Source organism: Malaclemys terrapin, chromosome 2, assembly GCF_027887155.1.
Source record: "Malaclemys terrapin pileata isolate rMalTer1 chromosome 2, rMalTer1.hap1, whole genome shotgun sequence".
Classification (NCBI taxonomy): Eukaryota; Metazoa; Chordata; order Testudines; family Emydidae; genus Malaclemys; species Malaclemys terrapin.
Genome location: NC_071506.1, coordinates 20180797 through 20204115, shown reverse-complemented (window position 1 = coordinate 20204115; position 23319 = coordinate 20180797). Strand labels below are relative to the sequence as shown.

The window sequence follows — 23319 nt, the reverse complement described above, 5'->3', positions numbered from 1 at the left end:
TTTAATATCTGCCTAGAAACTAGGTTCATGACATGACGATCCTTTCCAGCTGCACGTATGGATGCTTTAATGCCTGAATTAGACCTCGCACACATTATGTATATAGGAAGCTAACGTTTCTAAAGGACTGAGTAACTTTAAAAATCTAACTTTCCCATAATTAGGCAGACACCAAAAATCACAGAAGATGACAGAATCCATCTAACGTGGAGTTTCTAGGCCACGCTCTTTGCTTAAGCTGACGTTCCACAAAACTTCAGAACAATTCAGCACAAGTGAAAGCTCTGATATTTTCTGACTCCTGTCTCAGATATGCACAAAGCTCACAGAAAGTAACTTCCCCTGTGACAAGGCGCTAGATTGCTTCTCCTCGGGTCAATTTAGTGCAGGTGGGGGTAGTGTGTGTGTGTGTGTGTGTGTGTGTGTGTAAAGAAGGCTTATAATGAAAAGCCAGTTCCTCTGACTGGTTTATTGTGATTTTGTTTTCAATTATTTACACCAGTGCGCCAGTAATTCCAAGTGAATAATTTGAGTTTAACACCTCTTTTTCTGCTTTCTGACCATGGGCAGATCATAAATCATAAAGCCTTCTGGCCATGGGCAGATCATAAATTTAATTGTTATACAAATACAATTACCAAATTTTATGGGGAAGTTCACTCCCACCCCCTTTTTATGGATTGATCATGAACAATCCACTGCATGGATTTCTTACTCACCTATTTGAAAATGCAGTTGTGTTGGTTAGTTTGTGACTGGTCATGTAAGTCACATGGTGGTGCTTCTGTTTCCTCATTGGGTGAATGTAACCCTGATCATCAGCTGAAGGACCCGGGCTTTGACTCTCTCAGAAGTGACAGATAAGGAAGACTTCTGAGACATACGGGAATCATTCATAGAAGAAAAACAGGCAACAATTAAGAGGGTGCAGAGTTTAAATGCAATTTTGTCTCATCCTATTCACATACATTAACTTGAGTTTGCCACAGCACTACTGAGGGCTGCTGGGTTACACTTAATAATTCCCGCAACTATTGCTTTCAGGATTCCAGTTTGGCAGAACCTATGCTACTACTGTCCATTACGTTGGGACCAATGATGCTTTAACATCCATGCAGTGGTTCCTGCATGGACCTTCTACCTCCCCTTTTGAAACTGTGTCAGTTGCGCCATTGGTACTTCTGGGGTTAAAATGAAAGGGAGGAAAACCAGGCATTGAATTGAGCTGATGTTGTTGGGGGAAATGCCTTATCCATCTCAGACACATTTTCTGGAATGTTTATTCAAGCTCAATGAGATCCTCCATACCTCCATGCTTGACAGGCTTATGAAACCACTTGGGTACAGTTCTCTCTACAGCTTGACTGCCTCACTAGCGCCTCAATAATCCCCCCTCCCTCAAAGTGTGATGCATGAAAATATTAATTACACATTTCCAATGTAAACAACCTATTTTATTTTCTTAAAACGTATCTGTCACCAAATGCTAAAGCATCACTCAATTCGGGTTGCCTTTCAAATATTACTTTTTCTTATGGTGTGGAAAATGATTAGTAACTTGGCAATGCTAAGGATTACTCACAAGAACTGAGGGCTTCTCCCCCAACATAAATATTTTTGTCCTTGTGACAAATCTCCTTATGGGGATATCCTCACTAGTTTGTTCAATCAGAACAGAATAGACATACAATATATCTTGCATTATAGATGCTAAAAAAAAAGTGGGTGTGACGTTTCATCTAGTTATTTCGGTGGGTGTGAAGTAAAATTCACTGGTGGCATTCAAGGTGTCTCGCTGAGATAAGGTGATACTATTTGCTTATATTTAAAAGATGGTTTTTCTGTTTTGAGTTTTAAATATGGATGTGAATACATTCATCAGGCCAGCTGGTTCCTATAGAGTAGCACAGCTGGAAATATATGCTGATGACTTGGTTAATTTATTTAACATTTTACAGAGCACAATATGGGAATGGAATGCTAATTTCTGGCGAGCCAGACTTAGCTTTCAAGGGAAGGCAGGAAAAATCATATGGAACAAATGGTGTCCTTAGCCAGCATTGTTTACATAGTGAGCAGCTCTCATGGGAAGAAAGAGTATTTTGGGATTTCAGCCTGAAACGAAGGGGCTTCTTATTCCTCAGGTTTCTTTGAGAGCAAGATGACAGAGCCAGCTAAACACTCAAAGTTTATTCTTCCTGGCTAAACTTGTTACAGAGTGTATCCTCTCATCATCCCTTCCAGACACAGATTAGTTGACTCAACTTACCTGCTAATGCTTTCATGTTCCAAATAGATATTTCCATAAACCATCTCACAACATCCTAGCTGCCCCCAATGGCTCTCTGTCTGTCCCCAAGGAGGCATTTTTATCTCACTGCATCATCCACACTCACCTGTCTCAGTATTTGTGAAAAGCAAAGGTCATGTCCCTCTTAATACTAATGGAATAACTTCTGCTTCACATCCTCCTCAGGTGCCGACAGTAAGCACTTCACCGGTCAAATGTTTATATTGACATACAGTGATGTGACAGTGCTATGGTCAGACAGTAAGTATGAGCAAGCAATAATTGAAAGTTGAGTTGCGGACGCTCTCGGGAAGATGTATCCTCCAAGATCCTGCTAATGTAAGTTGGCAGCTGGTGAAAGATGTAACCCAGATCCCATTCAATGCTACAAGAAAATATACCTATGTTGTGTCTCACACTAGCCCTTAGAAATTTCTAAAAACTTGCCGCTAAGCATAAAAGGACCTGATCTGAAGCCCATTGAAGTAACCTGTAAAACTCCCATTGACTCAAGTGACTTTGAGTCAGACCCGAAGAGACTCCAAGATATAGATGAAAACAATGGTGCATCATCACTTAAATAGTCACACCTCACTGAGTAGGTCAATGGCTGGTGCCATTGTCAGATACTGCAGGGGGAAAGAACCCTGCATAAGGAAAAATATCATTCACAAGACAATCTTTTTCCAATACTTTGGAGGCATATGACTTGCTTGCACATTGCAGGCCCCTTACTTCCTTAGAGCTTTTGTGATGTGACCTAGAGAGGGGATTCTTCCATTGGTGAGATTTGCCTATGTTGCAGAAGTGAATGTGAACTCCATCTGGTAGATGTACCGAAGGCAAAGCCATTCTGTATACCGGCTAGCCCTTTTGGAGCTGGAAGAAAAGCATTACTGAGTTGTTATCCTCTCTCTGAGCCCAACTCCCTCTATGCCTTGGGCACTCCATTTTGCCTCTCCTTTATGATTTTTTTCTTCAAATCTCCCACTGTTGGGAGCCCTAGTGATGAGCGCGTGTTCTTACCATAGTGTTATCTAACCCTGCTCAGACCAGGTCTGATTGGTTTGGTGGTTAAAAGGAGAGGCCGCCTAGTGGCACTACAGTTGCTAGCCCTGCTGGAGCTGCAGCAGTGGGAGATCTTAAAAAAAAAATGCTAGTGGAAACAAGGCCATTGTGATTCAGTTTTCCCATCTGTAAAATGGGGATGATAATAATTAGCTAACTCACTGAGTGTTGTGAGGATTCCTTAGATGATATCTGTGAAGTGCACTCTCTAGGTATATCTATGCTGCAATTGGCAGGTGAGATCGCAGCACATGCAGACATACCTGAGCTAGCTTTGGTCGAGTTAGCTCACTAAAAATAGTAGTGAAGCCATGGTGGCATGGCCTACCTGCCCAAGTATGTACTTAGCATCCTAGATGGGCTTGAACTGGGGCAGCTGGGCCATTCTGACATCTGTGCTGCTGTGGTTTCACGGCTATTTTTAGCAAGCTAACTGCATCAAAAGTAGCATGGGTATGCTGATAAGTGCTGTATCAAACCTCTGTTGCAGTGTAGCCGTAGCATATGCATAGAGTCAGTCTCAGTCCCTTTCCACTATACTCCACTTGTAGTTAGGCTCAGGGTTCAGCTTCAGCCCCAGGTGACGGGGCTCGGGATTTGGTCCTGGCCCCTGGGCCCCAGCAAGTCTAAGACAGCCCTGGTGACCCCATTAAAATGGTGTTGCGACCCACTTTGGGGTCCCGACCCATAGTTTGAGAACCGCTGGTTCTCTGTCACTGGTGCTTGAGAAATACCAATGCTTATATAGCGCCTTCAATCCATGGTTCTAAATATTCTGCCATTCAAACCAGTAGCAGCTTGTGGCATTCTATAGCTTGGGGGAGCATCCTGTAACCCCAATATTCCTCATTTATGTATAATTGTGATATTGCTTATAAAGCAGGCCATGTGAGGTATCAGGGGAAAGGTTATGATCTGCTGAAAGTCACTGTTCTATCTAAATATGTATTGTAGGGAGCTGGGGTGGCTTCCCTCCAAACCAGAGGGTAAGGAGCCACTCTCTCAGCCGGAGTGGGAGGAGCCAGGCCAAGCCTACTCTACGCCTTGGAAGGGGAGGGGTGGAACAGGAAATACAAAAGAAGACGGGTCCCTTAGACCAGTGAGAGGAGGACCAGGGAGGGAGGGAGACAGGCTGTTGGCTGCTTCCTGTGGACCCTCCTGCCGAGCCAGGGACACCCTGGACCAGGGGAAACCTGACCCAGAGGAAGGACTCGGGCTACCAGGACTGCCGGCGGCAGAGTACCCCGAGGAACTGGAGGAACTGGGCAGTGACCCGAAACCAAGTGAGCCCGCACTGAGGGTGAGCTATCGGGGCTACTGGCAGCTGAATACCCCGATGAGTTGGAGGAACAAAAGGGACCCACTCGAGAGACCGGGTAGGAAGTAGCCTGGGGTGGACTGGACAATGCGGTGAGTTAGTGTTTGATCAGCGTGTTGTGGATGGATCCCCACTGACCCAGTGGTGGGACCCTCTCCCCCCGCCACTGTCAGGGCCCTGGGCTGGAACGCAGTGCAGTTCTGGGGGCCTGTATTCCCCTACCCCTGCTACCCTGCCTCGGGGTGGCAGAACCCAGATAAAGTGGTAAGGACTCTTGCCGGCGCTCCCTGGCCTGAGGGGCGTGCCACAGACTCTTGCCGGCGCTCCCCTGCTGGAGGAGCATGCCACGGACTCTTGCCAGTGCTCCCCTGCCTGAGGGGTGCATCACGGATTCTTGCCGGTGCTCCCCTGCCTGAGGGGTGCATCACGGACTCTTGCTGGCACTTCCCTGCCTGAAGGGTGCACCACGGACTCCTGCCGGCACTCCCCTGCCTGAGGGGCACGCCATGGACTATTGCCGGTGCTCCCCTGCCTGAGGGGAGTGCCACGGACTCTTGCCGGCACTCCCCTGCCTGAGGAGCACCCCACGGACTCTTGCCGGCACTCCCCTGCCATATTTAGAAAGTTATCTTTGCAACCAAAAAGGTGAGAGTGTCAGGCTCAAATTTTCAAAGGTAACCTTTGATTTTGGGCATCAAGTTTTGAAAATATGAGCCTAAGTTTCAGAAGTTTGGCCCCACAAATTTGAGACCACTTTGAAAACTTGGGTAGGGAGAAGTAGCAGGTCACTGACTCAAGATGACCTGGGCCAACCTGACCCATGCTCTAGATTATGAGTTGGATCTTGCCCTTAAACTGTGGGAGCATTGTGCAGTTGAGGAGTAGCTGTGCCATAGAAAGAACTCCTGCAGGAATTCCGGTTGCCTCCATTTCCCTGGCTCTTCACAGACCATACGCTTTTCTGGAACTTCTCATCCTTAGTAAACCAGTCAATACTGCTGCTAATGCAGACGCAACTGCAACCTGGAGTTTTAGAAATAAAAAAGGAACGTATGTAAACTTGATGCAACTAATTTTTGTCTGTAAAAGTCTGGGCCAAGAATAATGCTGATGGGGAGGTGGGTTTTCTTTAAGATAACTGTGGAAAACATTCACGGATGATGTTCTTATCTGTCGCATCCATAGAAAGGTGCTTTCAGTTGGTTCCTAAAGACATTTCAGACTATATTTTAGTACAAGAAATTTTAGTTCTTTTTCTCTATATATCCAGGCAATTGTTCCTACAACAAGTTTCAGAGTAACAGCCGTGTTAGTCTGTATCCGCAAAAAGAAGAACAGGAGTACTTGTGGCACCTTAGAGACTAACAAATTTATTAGAGCATAAGCTTTTGTGGGCTACAGCCCACTTCATTGGATGCATAGAATGGAACACACAGAAAGAAGATATTTATACTGACAGAGAACATGAAAAGGTGGAAGTAGCCAGACCAACTGTAAGAGGTCAATCAATTGAGATGAACTATCATCAGCAGGAGAAAAAAAAACTTATGAAGTGATAATCAAGATGACCCATAGGTGTGAAGATAACTTAACATGGGGAAATAGATTCAATTAGTGTAATGACCCAACCATTCCCAGTCTGTTTAAACCTAAGTTAATTGCATCTAATTTGCATATTAATTCAAGTTCAGCAGTCTCTCTTTGGAGTCTGTTTTTGAAGTTTTCTTGTTGCAAAATTGCCACCTTCAAGTCTGTCACTGAGTGGTTAGAGAGGCTGAAGTGTTCTCCCACTGGTTTTTGAATGTTATGATTCCTGATGTCAGATTTGTGTCCTTTTATTCTTTTGCGTAGAAATTGTCTGGTTTGGCCAATGTACATGGCAGAGGGGCATTGCTGGCACATGATGGCATATATTACATTGGTAGATGTGCAGGTGAACGAGCCCCTGATGGCGTGGCTGATGTGATTAGGTCCTATGATGGTGTCACTTGAATAGATATGTGGCCAGAGTTGGCATCGGGCTTTGTTGCAAGGATAGGTTCCTGGGTTAGTGTTTATGTTGTATGGTGTGCGGTTGTTGGTGAGTATTTGCTTCCGGTTGGGAGGCTGTCTATAAGCGAGGACTGGCCTGTCTCCCAAGATCTGGGAGAGTGAGGGATCATCTTTCAGGATAGGTTGTAGATCTTTGATGATGCACTGGAGAGGTTTTAGTTGGGGGCTGAAGGTGACGGCTAGTGGCGTTCCGTTATTTTCTTTGTTGGGCCTGTCCTGTAGTAGGTATGACTTCTGGGTACTCTTCTGGCTCTGTCAATCTGTTTTTTCACTTCAGCAGGTGGATATTGTAGTTTTAAGAATGCTTGATAGAGATCTTGTAGGTGTTTATCTCTGTCTGAGGGATTGGAGCAAATACGGTTGTACCTTAGAGCTTGGGCTATAGACAATGGATCATGTGGTATGTCCTGGATGGAAGCTGGAGGCATGTAGGTAAGTATAGTGGTCAGTAGGTTTCCAGTATAGGGTGGTGTTTATGTGACCATCGCTTATTAGCACAGTAGTGTCTAGAAAATGGACCGCTTGTGTGGATTGGTCTAGGCTGAGGTTGATGATGGGATGGAAATTGTTAAAATCATGGTGGAATTCCTCGAGGGCTTCTTTTCCATGGGTCCAGATGATAAAGATGTCATCAATGGAGCACACGTAGAGTAGGGGCTTTAGGGGACGAGAGCTAAGGAAGCGTTGTTCTAAGTCAGCCATAAAAATGTTGGCATACTGTGGGGCCATGCGGGTACCCATAGACTCATAGACTCATAGACATTAAGGTCAGAAGGGACCATTATGATCATCTGGTCTGACCCCCTGCATGCTGCAGTGCCCATGACTTGAAGGTATATATTGTTCCCAAATGTGAAATAGTTGTGGGTGAGGACAAAGGGAAAGGTCATGAGAGAGTGACAGATCTAAAGAAGAGCTCTGTGCAGCTCAAAAACTTGTCTCTCTCACCAACAGAGGTTGGTCCAATAAAAGATTGGACCGCACCCACCTTGTTTCTCTAACATCCGACACAGTTACAACACTTTCTCCACTCTTATCATTGACTTCTCAAGTGAGACACCGTTCATGTTTGTTTGACTGAAATATCTATGTCTTGTGCCTTTATGAGTGTATTACATCAATAAAAGTCCATTGTGCAAGGCAAATAAGTCATTCTTCTACTATAGTTCTTCATCACCAGCCAATGCATCCTTTCTTGCCGCTTTTGTGACAGTTCTGTAAACAGCACAGCATGCGTCCACAACTTCCTCTTTTGTATGGCAGATTAATCAGTCAATAAATTATTAGATGAAATGGATTTCTGAACTCATATCGAGAGCAGTCTTCTGAGTTTGCTTCATCGTTACATAGCACACTAAGTTAGCATTAGCTCAGATCATTCACATTACATAAATACAATGAATAAATGCTGCTCTTGTTTGCAATAACTCACTATTTTAATATTACAGAGATTTTCAAATGTGACTGGTGATTTCGGTTGCCCAAATTGAGACAGCTTAGAGGGGCCTGTTTTTCAGAAAGTACTGAGCATCCAGCCTGCTGAGAACCAGGAGGTGTGCTCTGGGATTTTAGTTCTCTCACAGGCAGAAGCAGGATTCCCTTGCTATTTACAATCCCAGAATTATTTTAAATATTCCCCTTCCATTGTTGGTTGTAGTTCAGGCTTGTAGTAAAAGTTTTATAGAGTCATATAAATTGGTTTGAAGAGGCTATATTGTAAATTAGATATATAAAATGTGGGTCTGTAAATCTTTTTCTCCTGGTTGTTATTTTGTTTACTAAAGTGACTACTTTGCTTTCAGTTCACTTAACAGCATAGTCTCATAAATCCTGTGCTTATACATTTTTGACCTTACCTCAGGGTAAAGCACCACATTTTTGATCCGTGGTACCCTGACCCTTGGATCCATGTTTTGGTTTGTTTGTTTTTTATCCCAAGGAACCTGAAATCTGTCCATTGCAGGAGCAGGGATAAGGCAACATAGGACATGATACTTGATTATTTATTCATCTCATAACTGACCTGACACAAAGCTTATTGAAGTCAATGGAAAGACTACAGGGGAATTCAGTGGGTATTGGATCAGGCCCTTATGAGTGTTCAAGCGCTTTTTCCCAGAGAAAACTTTCTTATGCTAATGCTAAACTGCAGTGGGAAAAACACAAAGATTTTGAGATAGAAAGATTTTGTTTTCAACTACAAAGCCATCAGTAATGTCCTAATCGGCCAATTCCCGTTTATGTATGAAACTTTTCACTCAGCTCACTGAAAACAACTGTCTCTCACAGCTAGGTTTCCCTTTAGACAAATGCTTAGAAACAACCAGCTCTGCTCTATGTGACTGGAAGGAATCCTACAAAAACACCCAACACTGCAGCCCGGAGGAGTGAGTGAGATAGTGACACATTGAACACAAGGCTGTAGAGGGAGGCTGCCAAAAGAATGGATGCACTATGGAATGCCATGGTAGCTTCTAAAATCAGTCACAGCTGATGTTTTAGGAATGCACAAACAAGCTTCCTCTTTCAGTGGCCAGCCTTTCTATAAGTACATGTTAGGTAGGTGGGGGAGGTTGAGTCATTGGAGTGGCTTCAAAATGGAAATACAAGATGGAAGGGCCATTTTAACCATGAAGCTTTCCTTCTCCAGGGTCAAGAGTACTTGTGTGGCTAATGATTTATGCATAAAGTGCTAAATTCTACCACCCTTACTCATGCAGAATAGTGTTGTACTCCATGAGCAGTCCCATCAATAGAATTTCATTTGGGACTACTCACAGAATAAGGCATTATGTTCTGAGTGAATTTCACCCCCAAGGCAAAGGCCTATGCACCACTCAAGCTCCAGGCCTTTTGCTGGCCCTCTACATTGGAGCAAACTATGCCTTATTTGACTAAGAGTAGCAGCATCTGTCCTAAAGAATATCATGTGAATAAGTGTAACCCACTGAGTATGTTATAGGTTCCCCTCTGCATCTGATCTGCAGAGGACAGAAGATTGTTTCGGGCCAAAGATTGTTTCGGGCCAAAGACTGTCTTGGTTCTTTAGCTCAAGCTATAGCAGCTCATGCCTTTTGCCCTAGATATACCCACCGTGTCAGCCAAGATGGCAGCTGTCCCATAGGAGGGAGCTCTTCTCAACTTCTGTGGGCTTCAGATGCTCGGGTTATGCTTCCTTTGGACAGAGGAAGTACGCAAACATAGTAGCATCTGCTACTTGATCTACTGGCTGCTGCCTTTGACCAAAAGCAGGGTATTCATAGATTCATAGATTCATAGATTCTAGGACTGGAAGGGACCTCGAGAGGTCATCGAGTCCAGTCCCCTGCCCGCATGGCAGGACCAAATACTGCCTAGACCATCCCTAGTAGACATTTATCTAACCTACCCTTAAATATCTCCAGAGACGGAGATTCCACAACCTCCCTAGGCAATTTGTTCCAGTGTTTAACCACCCTGACAGTTAGGAACTTTTTCCTAATGTCCAATCTAGACCTCCCTTGCTGCAGTTTAAACCCATTGTTTCTGGTTCTATCCTTAGAGGCTAAGGTGAACAAGTTCTCTCCCTCCTCCTTATGACACCCTTTTATATACCTGAAAATATGTTTATCCAGCTCTGTGAGGGAAGAGTCAAATATCACTATGAGAGTTCTGAACAAAGCCACACACATCTGCTTCCTTTGTAAACAATAATATAGGGCTCCAAAAAGAAGCTTTTGTTTCCCCAGATTAAGAAAGATTTTCAAGGTGACCGGGAGAAAGTCACGTGAGAGAGACACTGATGACTTTTACTGCATTCAGAGGTGTATATTGAGGCTCCTCTTTCAAACAGGATGTTGTTTTTTCTTACAAAAGGGTCACTATTATTTAAATGACACAACAACAGGGTGAGTTCAAGATCTATAAAAGCTGGATTTTTGTGTTCTCTTACGGTGAATAGAAACATTTGCCTTTGTTCGTCTAGGGTGAAATTCACCTCTTTGGAGAAGGCTAGAACAAAGCCTATTCATCACTTAGATCCCACTTGAACCCTCAGCAGGATAGAAGTGGTGCATAAGCCTGGTGCTTGCTTTCTGCATAGGGGTGACTTGTACCCCTACTGCTTTTGCTTTCAGAAAGGACAAGGCTGATACTGTACAAGGAAGGATCCGGAGAGTTCAGATTTAGTGGTGGTTTGGGACACGCCACTGTTTTTGATTTCTCTTGGTGGAGAAAAGAGTATCTTAAATGATTTTAAAAAAGAAAAGGGGTGCTTATTTTACTTTGGTTGTTTATGTAAATTCTGACAGCACTGAATCAGTTGAATGGATTTACTCAGACTTTCCACTAAATTCACCCTTTGGCTGAAACCAACAACGGAATATTTCAGCCCCAAGGGAAAGTGCTTGAGAAGGTTATAAGCCATTGTAAAACACAGGTTTACAATGAAAAGTCCAGATCCTGAAATCTGATCTGTGTCTATGTGCAATCCTATTGACTTCAAATGAATTCCATGCAGATGCAAGGATTCTCCCCCAATGATCTGACTGTGGCCCAAGTCTGCGTTACTTTAGTGTAGCATTTGCTACCTCCGAACACTATAATATATCAGTTTTTGTAGTATCTTAAAGGTAAGATACAATTACTAGTGTTTGAAATAAGTTAAACCAGGTGACCATCGAAATGCAAGTTGGTACCAATGGCAGCAAATGGGTTAATTAATGATCAGTGGGTGCCTCATGAAAAATTGTCTGTAGAAGATTTTCATGAGAAGGGGAGCTTTGTTTTTTTAAGAGTGCAAAGCCCCAGTTGCTGCTTATTCCTTGTCTGAAATCATAATTAGTGATAGATCAACAACAAAAGATTTGGAGGTTCTATCTAGATAAGTCCCTTTTCCATCCAAAGCTTAGATATTTACCAGGAGACAGACAAAATATGTAATAATTTAAGCTCTCCCTTTTTCTTCCCTCCATTACACTTCTTCCTTCTCCCTCCCAACCCACTCAAGCATTTTTCTGATTCACTCATCTATCCACCAATCCACCATGTTCTCACTTTTTGACCCACTAAACCCCCTCCTACACGTGAGACTTTAAGTATAGTCTAGATGGCCTCAAGCAACAGGAGCTAGTGAACTTTTAAGTAACAAAGATCCACTAATGTTCATGGTACAGAACAAAAGGAGAATACCATGATACCATGGTGACAGATGGTAAATAAAGATATTGTTTCTAAAAAAAATATATTTATACATATAGGCTTCCAAGGGAAGTTGTGGAATCCCCATCATTGGAGGTTCCTAAAAACAGATTGGACAAACACCTGTCAAGGATGATCTAAGTTTACTTGGTCTGACCATAGCGCAGGGGAATAGAATTGATGACTTCTCAAGGTCCCTTCCAGCCTGACATTTCTGTGATCTATGATATATCTCAGTTTCTCCATGAGTTGGCTGCTCACTAAGTATAAAATAAAATTGATAAATGCACTACGAACATGTTATTTGATAAAGAAGTGAGAAAAACAGGCCTTTCATTCACAAGTCATCACGGAACTCTCATTTTTAGCTGTATAGTCATCAAGATTTAGTCATAGATGATATGGATTCTCTCAGCTTCATCTACAATACACTTGTAATAAGGGAACAGAACTGAAAACCTGATATATTCAGAAAAGTAGAAATGGGTTTCCCACTGCTGAATTTGCCTTTCTTTAATTTAAATTTACATATGCTGCTTTAAAGTCCAAAATAGAATCACATATTAGCCTGGGATTACTTCTGACTGGAATTTCATAACCACTAAAGGATTTAACAGTAAAAATCCCTTTTGAGGAACTCGGGTCTTTCACAATACGTGCTTACAGTTGGCTGACACCAATTCTACTTAATACCAGTAGGCAAAAAAGTAATCTGCTTTATTTCATGCTAGCTGCTTTCTATTGTACACTGCTTTTAGGGCCCGTATTCCATTTACAGTGCCATTAACTATGACTAGCATGCCATTCACAGTTGATAATTATGTAGGCTGCTAGATGCAAGGCAAAGTCACAGGGTGCTAACCCAGAACCTTACACACACAGTGTGAAATTCACCCTTGTTCATAGGGACAGCACAAATCTTATGCACACTTAAGTTCTCCTCATGGGGGTTAAGTCACATTCAAAGGGTACATAGGCTTGTTGCAGGGACCCTGCTCTAGGGTGGATTTCACCCAAATCACTGATTGATGGGATGGCCCAGTCTGACTAGGTTACGCTGCCATGTGGAAGATCCAAATGCTGGTGGCCAGGTTCTGTTTGTTCCCAGGCTGGCATAGTATGTGGTGGCACCACACTCAGATGCTGGCCAACTTTCTTTAGTGACCCCCCTTTTGCCTATGCAAAGGTGGCATTGAAATGAAACCTTCTATAGCCCTCTTTAATGTGGAACATGTAGGGCCCTTGACATCTGTCAGAGGCTCAGAGGACGCTCTAGATGGAAACATGGCATAGCCTTGTAACTGAAACAGTAAGGAATTTAGGTAATTTGCTAAAATGTGGTGTACTTGCTTTGGTATGAATCCTGGGTGATCTAACCCCCTCCTCACTCTATCTCCCCTCCTGCCCTTCTCCCTTGCCATCGACACCACCACCATCCTCACTGGTTCCCAACCTTGCTATAAGTCTTAGATCCTCTCTCTCCTTTTACCAACTCATACCCATTCTATTTCAACATCTTCTACAGATCCCTCATCATCTTTCTCTCCCCTTTGGTGTCAAACTCCGCCTCCTTGAAGGCTCTGCCTCTGAGTACTTCTCTGGTCTCAGCTCACTGCATCTCCCTCTCCCTCGCCTTTGTCCTTTTCTTTGCATCTTTCTTCCACAGCCACTGTTGTGTTTTCTTCCATGATGTACTGCAAAACCTACCAATACTAAGAAGCCTTTTCAGTAAAAATCCCATCCCTGAGGTTTTTGTCACTAATAGTTTTTTGTCACTAATAGGTTACATGACAAAGTTTCTCCTCTATCTTGGTGGGTCCTGTGCTTATTGGCGAATTTTCTTGCCTCAGAGATTCACCATGTGGGTTGGGGAACAGCCCAGAGACCTTCCCCTCTGGAAGAACCCACAGTCCAGGTCAATTGGGAGGTTTGGGGGGAACCCGGGCCCACCCTCTACTCCGGGTTCCAGCCCAGGGCCCTGTGGACTGCAGCTGTCTATAGTGCCTCATGTAACAGCTGCATGACAGCTACAACTCCCTGGGCTACTTCCCCATGGTCTCCTCCAAACACCTTCCTTATTCTCACCCCAGGACCTTCCTCCTGGTGTCTGATAACACTTGTGCTCCTCAGTCCTCCAGCAGCACAGGCACAGGCACAGGCACAGGCACAGGCACAGGCACAGGCACAGGCACAGGCACAGGCACAGGCACAGGCACAGGCACAGGCACAGGCACAGGCACAGGCACAGGCACAGGCACAGGCACAGGCACAGGCACAGGCACAGGCACAGGCACAGGCACAGGCACCTTGCGCCTCTTGCTCCCAGCTCCTCACACTCACACCACAAACTGAAATGAGCTCCTTTTAAAACCCAGGTGCCCTGATTAGCCTGCCTTAATTGATTCTAGCAGCTTCTTCTTAATTGGCTCCAGGTGCCCTGATTAGCCTGCCTTAACTGGTTCTAGCAGGTTCCTGATTACTCTAGTGCAGCCCCTGCTCTGGTCACTTAGGGAACAGAAAACTACTCATCCAGTGACCAGTATATTTGCCTTCTACCAGTCTCCTGTACCCCACTGGTCTGGGTCTGTCACAGTTACTAAAATAATTTAACTCCCTCCCCAAAAAATTATTTCTGTGCTGCTATGGAGATCTCAGTAGGGGCTGTTATCCTTCTGTTTAGATGCTATGATTCTGGAGACAATATCCTTTTCTCTGTTTTGCATATCATTAAGTGTACCATCAGCACTTAAAGATGACCTACAAAGGAAGAAAGAAAGAAAAAAGGCCTTGTGCCCTTTTGTACTTCTTTATGATGGATAAAGAAGACCTGAAAATATTTTCTTTCTTTAGCTATTTGGGGCTTTTTATTTTCTTTCTTTATTTTTGTTTGTTTTTAAGAGGGTTTCTTTGATTTTGTTTTGTTTTGAGGGGTTTTTTTTGACTGTTTTATTACATTAGAAATTCAGGTCCTGTCTCGGCTGGAAGCCTCTATGATTCCTGCAGAGCTAGTGTAAATGACACTAGTCACATGAAAGAAGAGAGTCATAGGCAGCAACTCCGTGGGTGTTCCAGCCCTGGAGCACCCACGGAAAAAAAATAGCGGGTGCTTGGTACCCACTGGCAGCCAGCACCCCTCCCAATGCTTCCCACCTGCCTTCTACCTAGCCCATCAGTGCCTCCCTCTCCCTCCCAGTGCCTACCGCCCACCACAGTCAGCTGTTTTGCAGTGTGCAGGAGCTCTGGGAGGAGGGGCAGGAGTGGGGATGGGGTTGGGGTGGGAAGAAGTGGGATACAGGTGGGGGCTTGGAGGAAGGGCGGGGATGGGGCCTAGGGTGGAGCCGGGGGTTGAGCACCCCACCTCCCCCCGGCCCAGAGGAAGCCGGCGCCTATGAAGAGAGTGGTCCTGAGACTGCCATGGTGTTTTGCCTCTCCTCACCAAGAGGGAAAACCATGATGCATCATGGGGGAGGTAGTCCAGCTGGTGATCCGCACCCATAGAGGAGGATGGGAGCCAGAGGCACCTGAACTACAACTCCCATAAGACCCCATGGCAGCATTTCAGTATCAAAGTATTTTGTTTTTTCAGCTGAAAACAGAAAATTCTGAGTTTTCAGCCATTCCGTTTTTTGACAGAAACTTGATTTTTTTCCCTGGAGGGGAAGAAACCAAAAGTCAGGCCCCAAAGATGGTTGCTGACCTCTTTTGAAAATTGGCCCCTATGTGCTTATGGGTGATAATTCTTATAGATAGCATGTTACAGAATATATACATACACACACTGATTGTTTGCTTTTTCTCATGGCAGCTTTATTTTAGTTCTTTCTTGTGTTGTTGCTCCTTTGTATGAAGTAAAGATGATTATGACTGAATGTATTTGTTTGCCCTTTGTGCATAGAAAACTAACAATCAAAAATGAGCTAAATGCAAATGTGGTAATGTGTTGCAAGTTCTGCAGAAAAAGTGCAATTAATAATTTTTGCCTTTAATTTGCTCATTGCTCTATTTAAGGCAGAATGTTAAATGTGGTTGTTGGAAACTAGCTCTCTGAGAAATAGCTGGTAAACGAATCTTTAAAATGACTACAATTATTCAAATTCAACAGGCATCCACATGTGCAACTTCTGATGACAGCAAGAGCAGCCTGTTTTACCAGCAGCTTTTGGTCCTTGGCCTTTGTACACTTGCTCAGTGGTTTGCACACATATCAATTTAAAACCACTACACACAGCTTAACATGAAACTGCACCAACAACAAATTGCCGGTGTCGGATTCCTTGAGTCCATTATTCCCATGTTTCCCTTTACCTTGAGGCCAAGTCCTTCACTGAGCCTGGATCAGGCTATGGCTGTCTGGCACTCTTGTGCTGTTGTCATAGCTTCTGGCACAACCTCCACTTGCGATTTTAGATTTGAGGGCTTCAGTAACTTATCCAGAGGTTATGGGCCTACTACAGGAGTGGGTTGGTGAGGTTTTCTGGCCTGCAAGATGCAGGAGGTCAGGCTAAGTCCCTTTTGGCCTTAATGTCTAAGAGTCCGTGGGATAGGTTCAGGATAGGTCCAGGTGCCACCATGGTGAGGATGCAGCAATGTATTCCCTTAATCTGTGATCAGCTCTGCTGGGCTATGGATTTATCCCTTACCCACCTATCTCTTAGGTGCCAGCAGGAGTGCTTGCCTGAAACAGTCTTTGTGCTCAGGGGAGTGCAAAAACTGCCAGTGTGTCCTACCCAGCTGACTCATCAGAGTGCACTGAAATAGTCCATTTCTCTCAAGCTATTTGTATTGGAATAGAATCCCCTTGTGCCACGAAGGTCTTCTGGCTCCAAAAAATAATTGGCAACTTCCACCTCCTTCAGTCTCTTCCTATCTTGTCTGTTTACATTCTCCAAAGCTCTGTCAGCAGTGTGCAAAACCTAAAGGAATGTTATGGATAAACTATGGGCAAAGTGAGAACCTTGTATTTCAGAAGCCTGCAGCTCCTAAAGCAACAGTTTGGTTCTGCAGAAGAATAAGGAGGCTTTATGGAATGCTGCTATCGGCAAAAAGTTGGTACACTAAGTTCTTCTGTGTAGATTTTGGCCTTCCTCGCTCACTCTACATAACAAGGAGATTAAGGCAAGTCAGAATGGTAGATCAGCACAAGAGCTCCATTTCTTGGCATGATCTGAAGGATTTTTTTTTTCCCATTTGTGGCTTTTACATCTGAAAAATACAGCTCTTGTGTTGTTTGACTTTGAGGGGAAACATAAACAAGCCAAATGGTTTCAAATTACCAAATCTAGGTCTTCTGCCAGCGTTGGAGGAGAATGACAGTCTACAGCATTTAGAAAAACAAAAATGGGTGTTTTATGTGTCCATGGGCAAAAAAAGAAGCAGCATTCGCTAGGAGGGAGGACAAAGCCCAGCTTTCTGTCTAAGGGCCTGATCCAACTCCTATTACAGTCAATGGAAGTCTTTCCATTGAGTTTAGTGAGAGCTGGAGCCAAATGTTACATGGGATATTTTGTCTCTTTAACAGGCTATATAGAATCACTACACATTACACTCCCCCTCCCCAAAGGGGTGTGGTAAGTTATTCTTTCCTCCATGCATGTTTTTTAACTCCACTTAATGCAAACAGGAGTTTAGTTATATTTTATATACAGGTGAAATTCACGTCTCTGCAAAGGGCCAGCACAAGGTCTAGGTACCTCTAAAGTAAGACCTGAGCCTGGCAGTAGATGCAGCTGTACCCAGCCTCCCTTACTCTCACCAGGGTTGGAGGAAGCTCAGTATCATTCATGCTTTCTCCTCTGGACGGCAAGGGGAGAAGAGAGATGGATATGAGAAGCTGTAGAGGAAGAGTGGGTTTCACAGATTCTCCATGATACAAATGAACAGGGGCCTTGAGGAGGAGCAGTCAGGGCATCTGGGAGCAACTACTTCCTAGCCACTTTTGTCACTCAACTGTAGAACAGCTTCCAGCTCTTTCTTTCCACAGGGCCTGTTCAATCTACCCCAGCCTTTCTGTCTTCATGTTGTACAGAGTCTGTTGAAATAGATTCTCTTTGGTTTTCTGTTATGTGGGGGGAATAGTGTCACATTATTATAACATTTGGAGTTTCCCCTGTGTCCAGTGAGGGCTTTGTCATGTAGACAAAATTTGTTGTGCTGAATAACTTGAACCCTCACCCTTCTATAATAGGCTCACTTTGGATTAGCCCCAGTTATGAACAAAACACAAGGGAAGCACTTGGAAAGTCTAATGGGCCAAATTCCCACCTGTCTAAATCTGCTGCTTTCAAATTCACTAGGAGAGAGGTAACTTGAGGGTAACCAGATTATCTTCTTAACCTAATACTTCAAATAGAACTTTGAAAAAGGACCAAGAGAGGTTATTTTCCCTTTCTTGGGGGCCAAATCAAGTTTTTACTCAATCCTAACTTGTGCAAAATTCCTCTTGAGACAGATTCTCAGATACTGCAAATTGGCATAGAGGTCAATAGAGCTATGTAAATTTTCACCAGCTGAGAATCTGGCCCAGTGATTTCAAGGAATGAGTAAAGACTTCATTGCACGTATGTAAATGTTTTTTTCAAAACCCTTCATTATACAATCATATAAAGGAAGGCTCCAAACTCTAAATAACATGTGAGGTTTTGGAACAAACTGACAAATTAAAAAGTAATGAGTCATCAGGACCAGATGGTATTCACCCAACAGTTCTGAAGAAACTCAGATGTGAAATTGTAGTTTTACTAACTGTGGTTTGTAACCTATCATTTAAATCAGCTTCTGTAACAGTTGACTAGAGGATAGCTAATGCGACACCAATTTTTTAAAAAGGCTCCAGAGGGATCCTGGCAATTACAGGCCAATAAGCCTAACTTTAGTACCGGGCAAATTGGTTGAAACTACAGTAAGGAACAGAAATATCAGGCACAGAGATTAACATGATTTTTTGGGGAAGAGTATAGAGGGCGTTTGTAAAGGGAAATCATGCCTCACCAATCTATTAGAATTCTATGAGAGGGTCAACAAACATGGACAAGGGCGATCCAGTGGATATTGTATACTTGGACTTTCAGAAAGCCTTTGACAAGGTCCCTCACCAAAGGCTCTTAAGCAAAGTAAGCAGTCATGGGATAAGAGGGAAGGTCTCATTAACTGGTTAAAAGACATGAAACAAAGGGTAGGAATAAATGGTCAGCTTTCAGAATGGAGAGAGGTAAATGGTGGTGTCCCCCAGGGGTCTGTACTGGGACCAGAGCTATTCAGCGTATTCATAAATGATCTGGAAAAAGGGGTAAACAGTGAGGTGGCAAAATTTTCAGATGATACAAAACTACTGAAGATAGTTAAGGGCTTGGCTACACTTGCGAGTTAGAGCACATTAAAGCAGCCCCGGGTGCCCTAACTCACGACACGTTCACACTGGCAAGGCACGTAGAGCGCCCAGACTCCGTGGCTGGAGCGCTCCTGGTAATCCACCTCGATGAGCAGCGTAACTCTTGCTATGCCCCAGCTGGAGCACCGCAGCTCCAGTTTGGATGCCCTGGTCTGTTAATGCACTCTGATCGGCATCCAGAAGTGTCCCACAATGCCTGTTCTAGTCACTCTGGTCATCACTTTGAACTCTACTACCCTGCCCTCAGGTGACCAACTGTCAGACCCGCCCTTTAAATTCTCTGGGAATTTTGAAAATCCCCTTCCTGTTTGCTCAGCAAGGCATGGAGTGCTCTCAGCGAATCTTTCCAGGTGACCATGCCTCCACGTGCCAGGCGATCCCCAATATGGAGCAATCGCGAGGTGCTGGACCTTATCAGTGTTTGGGGGGAGGAAGCTGTCCAGTCCCAGCTGTGCTCCAGCCATAGGAATTATGATACCTTCGGGCAGATATCAAGGGACATGATGGAAAGGGGCCATAACTGGGACTGCAGTGCAGGGTTAAAGTGAAGGAGCTGCGGAATGCCTACCACAAAGCCCGTGAGGCAAATCGCCGCTCCGGTGCTGCCCCCATGACCTAGCGTTTCTACAAAGAGCTGGACACAATACTTGGGGGCGACCTCACCTCCACTCCAAAGATCACCATGGACACTTTAGAGCCCAGTTCAACAAGGCAGCAGGAGGAGGAGGAAAGCGGGAGCGAGGGAGCTGAGGAGGAGGGAGACACCCTGTAATCTCTAGATGCATGCAGCCAGGAGCTGTTCTCAAGCCAGGAGGAAGGTAGCCAGTCGCGGCGGCCAGTGCTTGGGGAAGGACAAACACCAGAGGAGGTGCCCAGTAAGCGGCTTTTATTTTGGGAAGGAAGTTGTTCGGTGTGGGTTCTTGGGGTGAGGAGGGTTAGGGCTGCATGCATGCCTAGATGCAGAATAGGGCGTTGATGTGCTCTCTCACATCACGGTAATTGGCCTCAGTGATCTCTTCAAAGGTCTCATGCAGAAGCTGGGCAATTCACTTGCGCAGGTTCCTTGGGAAAGCCACTGTGGTCCTTGTCCCAGTCAGGCTAAAACATCCATGCCACTGTGCCGTGAGGGGCAGGGGGACCATTGCTGCACACAGGCAAACTGCATATGGGCCAGGGCAGAAGCCGCATTGTAGTAGAAGACCCTCCCTTGCTTCCCAGGTCACCCTCAGCAGCGAGATATCTTCCAGGATGAACTACTGTGGGGACAGTGTTCAGTGTAGGGGCCCCCTGCAGCTGTTAGCTCTCCCCAAGACACAGAACCCCAGAGGACAGTACGGCCATGAAACAATCAGTCCCCCTTGCCCCTGTGCTTACTCACCATTTTGGGGCTCCTGTGGATTGTGTGTGCTCACTTTGGGATGGGCAAATTCTGCTATTGTGTAGACTGTGCTTGTCTTTAAGTATGGGGGAATCATTGCTCTGTCTGGTATGAACAATGCTGCCTCTGTTAAGTGTTGCATTTTGCCTTTACAGATGCAACCTTGAGATCTCAGCCGTCCGTGTTTTCACTGGCCGAAAGACTCCAAAGAATTAGGAAGCAGCTGTATGGAAGCAAAGAGGACATGCTGCATGAAGTAGTGCAGCAGTCCCTTAATGAAAATCAAAAAGTACAGGAGTGGCAGGAGAGTGAAAGGAGGGTCTGCCAGCGGAATGCAGATCGCCGGCACCAAAGCACGGAGCAGCTGCTAAGCATCATGGAGCGCCAAGCGGACTCGATCCAGACGCTCGTAGCCATGCAGGCGGAGCACTACTGCGCCCACCCCCCCTGCAGCCCTTGTCCCAAAAATCTTTCCTTTGTGCCCCCCATGTCACCTCCAACCCACTTTCCCCCACATCCCGGTTCTTATCGCGACCAGCTGCCTCCAACACCTGTAGCAGGAAGTGATTAATGGCCCTACAAACTTGCATCAACACGATTCCAACGGTCGACTTTTCCACTCCAAACAGGTTAGTGACCGATCAGTAGCTGTCTGGAGTTGCCAGCTTTCAGATTGCAATATCTACTGCTTCTCCACCATCAGGGCAGCTCTCAATCTTGTGTCCTTGCGCCGCAGGGTGGGGGCAAGCTCATCACACAGTCCCATGAAAGTTGCTTTTCTCATCCGAAAGTTCTGCAGCCACTGCTCGTCATCCCAGGCTTGCTTGACAATGTGATCCCACCATTCAGTGCTTGTTTCCTGAGCCCAAAAGCAGCGTTTCACAGTGGTGAGTATGTCCGTGAATGTCACAAGCAATCTCGTCTCATATGCGTTACGCGAGTCGACATCATCGTCGGACTCCTCACTGTCAGTTTGTAGCTTAAAGAGTAACTCGACTGCCAAATGTGATGTGCTGGCGAGACTCATCAGCATATTCCACAGCAGTTTGGGCTCCATTCCCACAGACCGAAAGGGAAGACAGAGCGCGCAGTACAAAAACGGTTGAAAGATGGCGCCAAATGTGGATGGAAGCACAGGGATTGCTGGGATGCGAAGCAATGCATCACAGGGCGTTGGGACAGGACCCAGAATGCCCCACACCTCCCTATCCCCTTTCCACAAGCCACAGCGCCAGAGTGGGAAGAGGTGTTCTGTGCAATAGCTGCCCATAATGCACTGTTTCCAATGCTGCTGCAAGTGCTGCAAATGTGGCCATGCCAGTGCGCTTGCAGCTGTCAGTGTGAACACACTGCAGTGCTTTCCCTACTGCATTCTCCAACGGCTGGTTTAACTCACAGCGCTCTACATCTGCAATTGTAGCCATGCCCTAAGTCTAAAGAAGACTGCGAAGAGTCCCAGAGGGATCTCAAGAAACTGGATGTCTCAGCAACAACATGGCAAATGAAATTCCTTGTTAATAAATGCGAAGTAATGCACATTGGAAAACAACTATACATACAAAATGATGGGATCTAAATTAGTTGCTCCCACTCAAGAAAGAGATTTTGGAGACATTGTGGATAGTTCTCTGAAAACATCCGCTCAATGTTCAGTGGCAGTCAAAACAGCTAATAGAATGTTAGGAATCATTAGGAAAGAGATAGATAATAAGACAAAATATCATAATGCCACTATATAAATCCATGGTACTCCCACATCTTGATTACTGCATGCAGGTCTGGTTGCCCCATCTCAAAAAAGAGATAGAATAGCAGGGTTGGAAGGGACCTCAGGAGGTCATCTAGTCCAACCCCCTGCTCAAAGCAGGGCCAACCCCCAGACAGATTTTTGCCCCTCATCCCTAAATGGCCCCCTCAACGCTTGAACTCATAGCCCTGGATTTAGCAGGCCAATGCTCAAACCACTGAGCTATCCCTTCCCTGTTAGAATTGGAATGGTACAGAGAAGGGCAACAAAAATGATTAAGGGTATGGAACAGCTTCCGTATGAGGAGAGTTTAAAAAGACTGGGATTTTTCAGCTTGGAAAAGAGACTAAAGGGGAATATGATAGAGGTCTATAAAATCATGACTGGTGTGGAGAAAGTGAATAAGTGTTATTTACTCTTTCACATAACTCAAGAACTAGGGGTCGCCCAATGAAATTAATAGGCAACAGGTTTAAAACAGATAAAAGGAAGTACTTCTTCACACAACACACAGTCAACCTGTGGAACTCATTGCCAGGGGATGTTTTGAAGGCCAAAAGGATAACTGCATTCAATAAAGAATTAGATAAGTTCACAGAGGATAGGTCCATAAATGGCTATTTGTCAAGCTGGTCAGGGACACAACCCCGTGCCCTGGGTGTTCCTAGCCTCTGATTGCCAGAAGCTGGGAATGGGCGACGGGATGGATCACTCAATGATTGCCTGTTCTGTTCATTCCCTCTGAAGCACATGGCATTGGCCACTGTCGGAAGACAGGATACCAGGCTAGATGGACCATTGGTCTGACTCAGTATGGCTGTTCTTATGTTGTGATGACTGTCATCTTGACTGACACACCAACAATTGAACTAGGGACCTCCAAGGCTAAAAGCATGAGCTG

General features: G+C 44.9%; 1 long non-coding RNA gene across 1 annotated transcript in view; it reads left to right on the top strand.

Moving 5' to 3' along the window:
• Positions 1 to 20912, top strand: part of LOC128831068 (uncharacterized) — a 74993-nt gene extending 54081 nt beyond the window's left edge. Inside the window, exon 3 of the long non-coding RNA XR_008443736.1 lies at positions 20827 to 20912. This is a non-coding gene — a long non-coding RNA (uncharacterized LOC128831068). The remainder of the gene's footprint in view (positions 1 to 20826) is intronic.
• The last annotated feature ends 2407 nt before the right edge of the window (positions 20913 to 23319 follow it).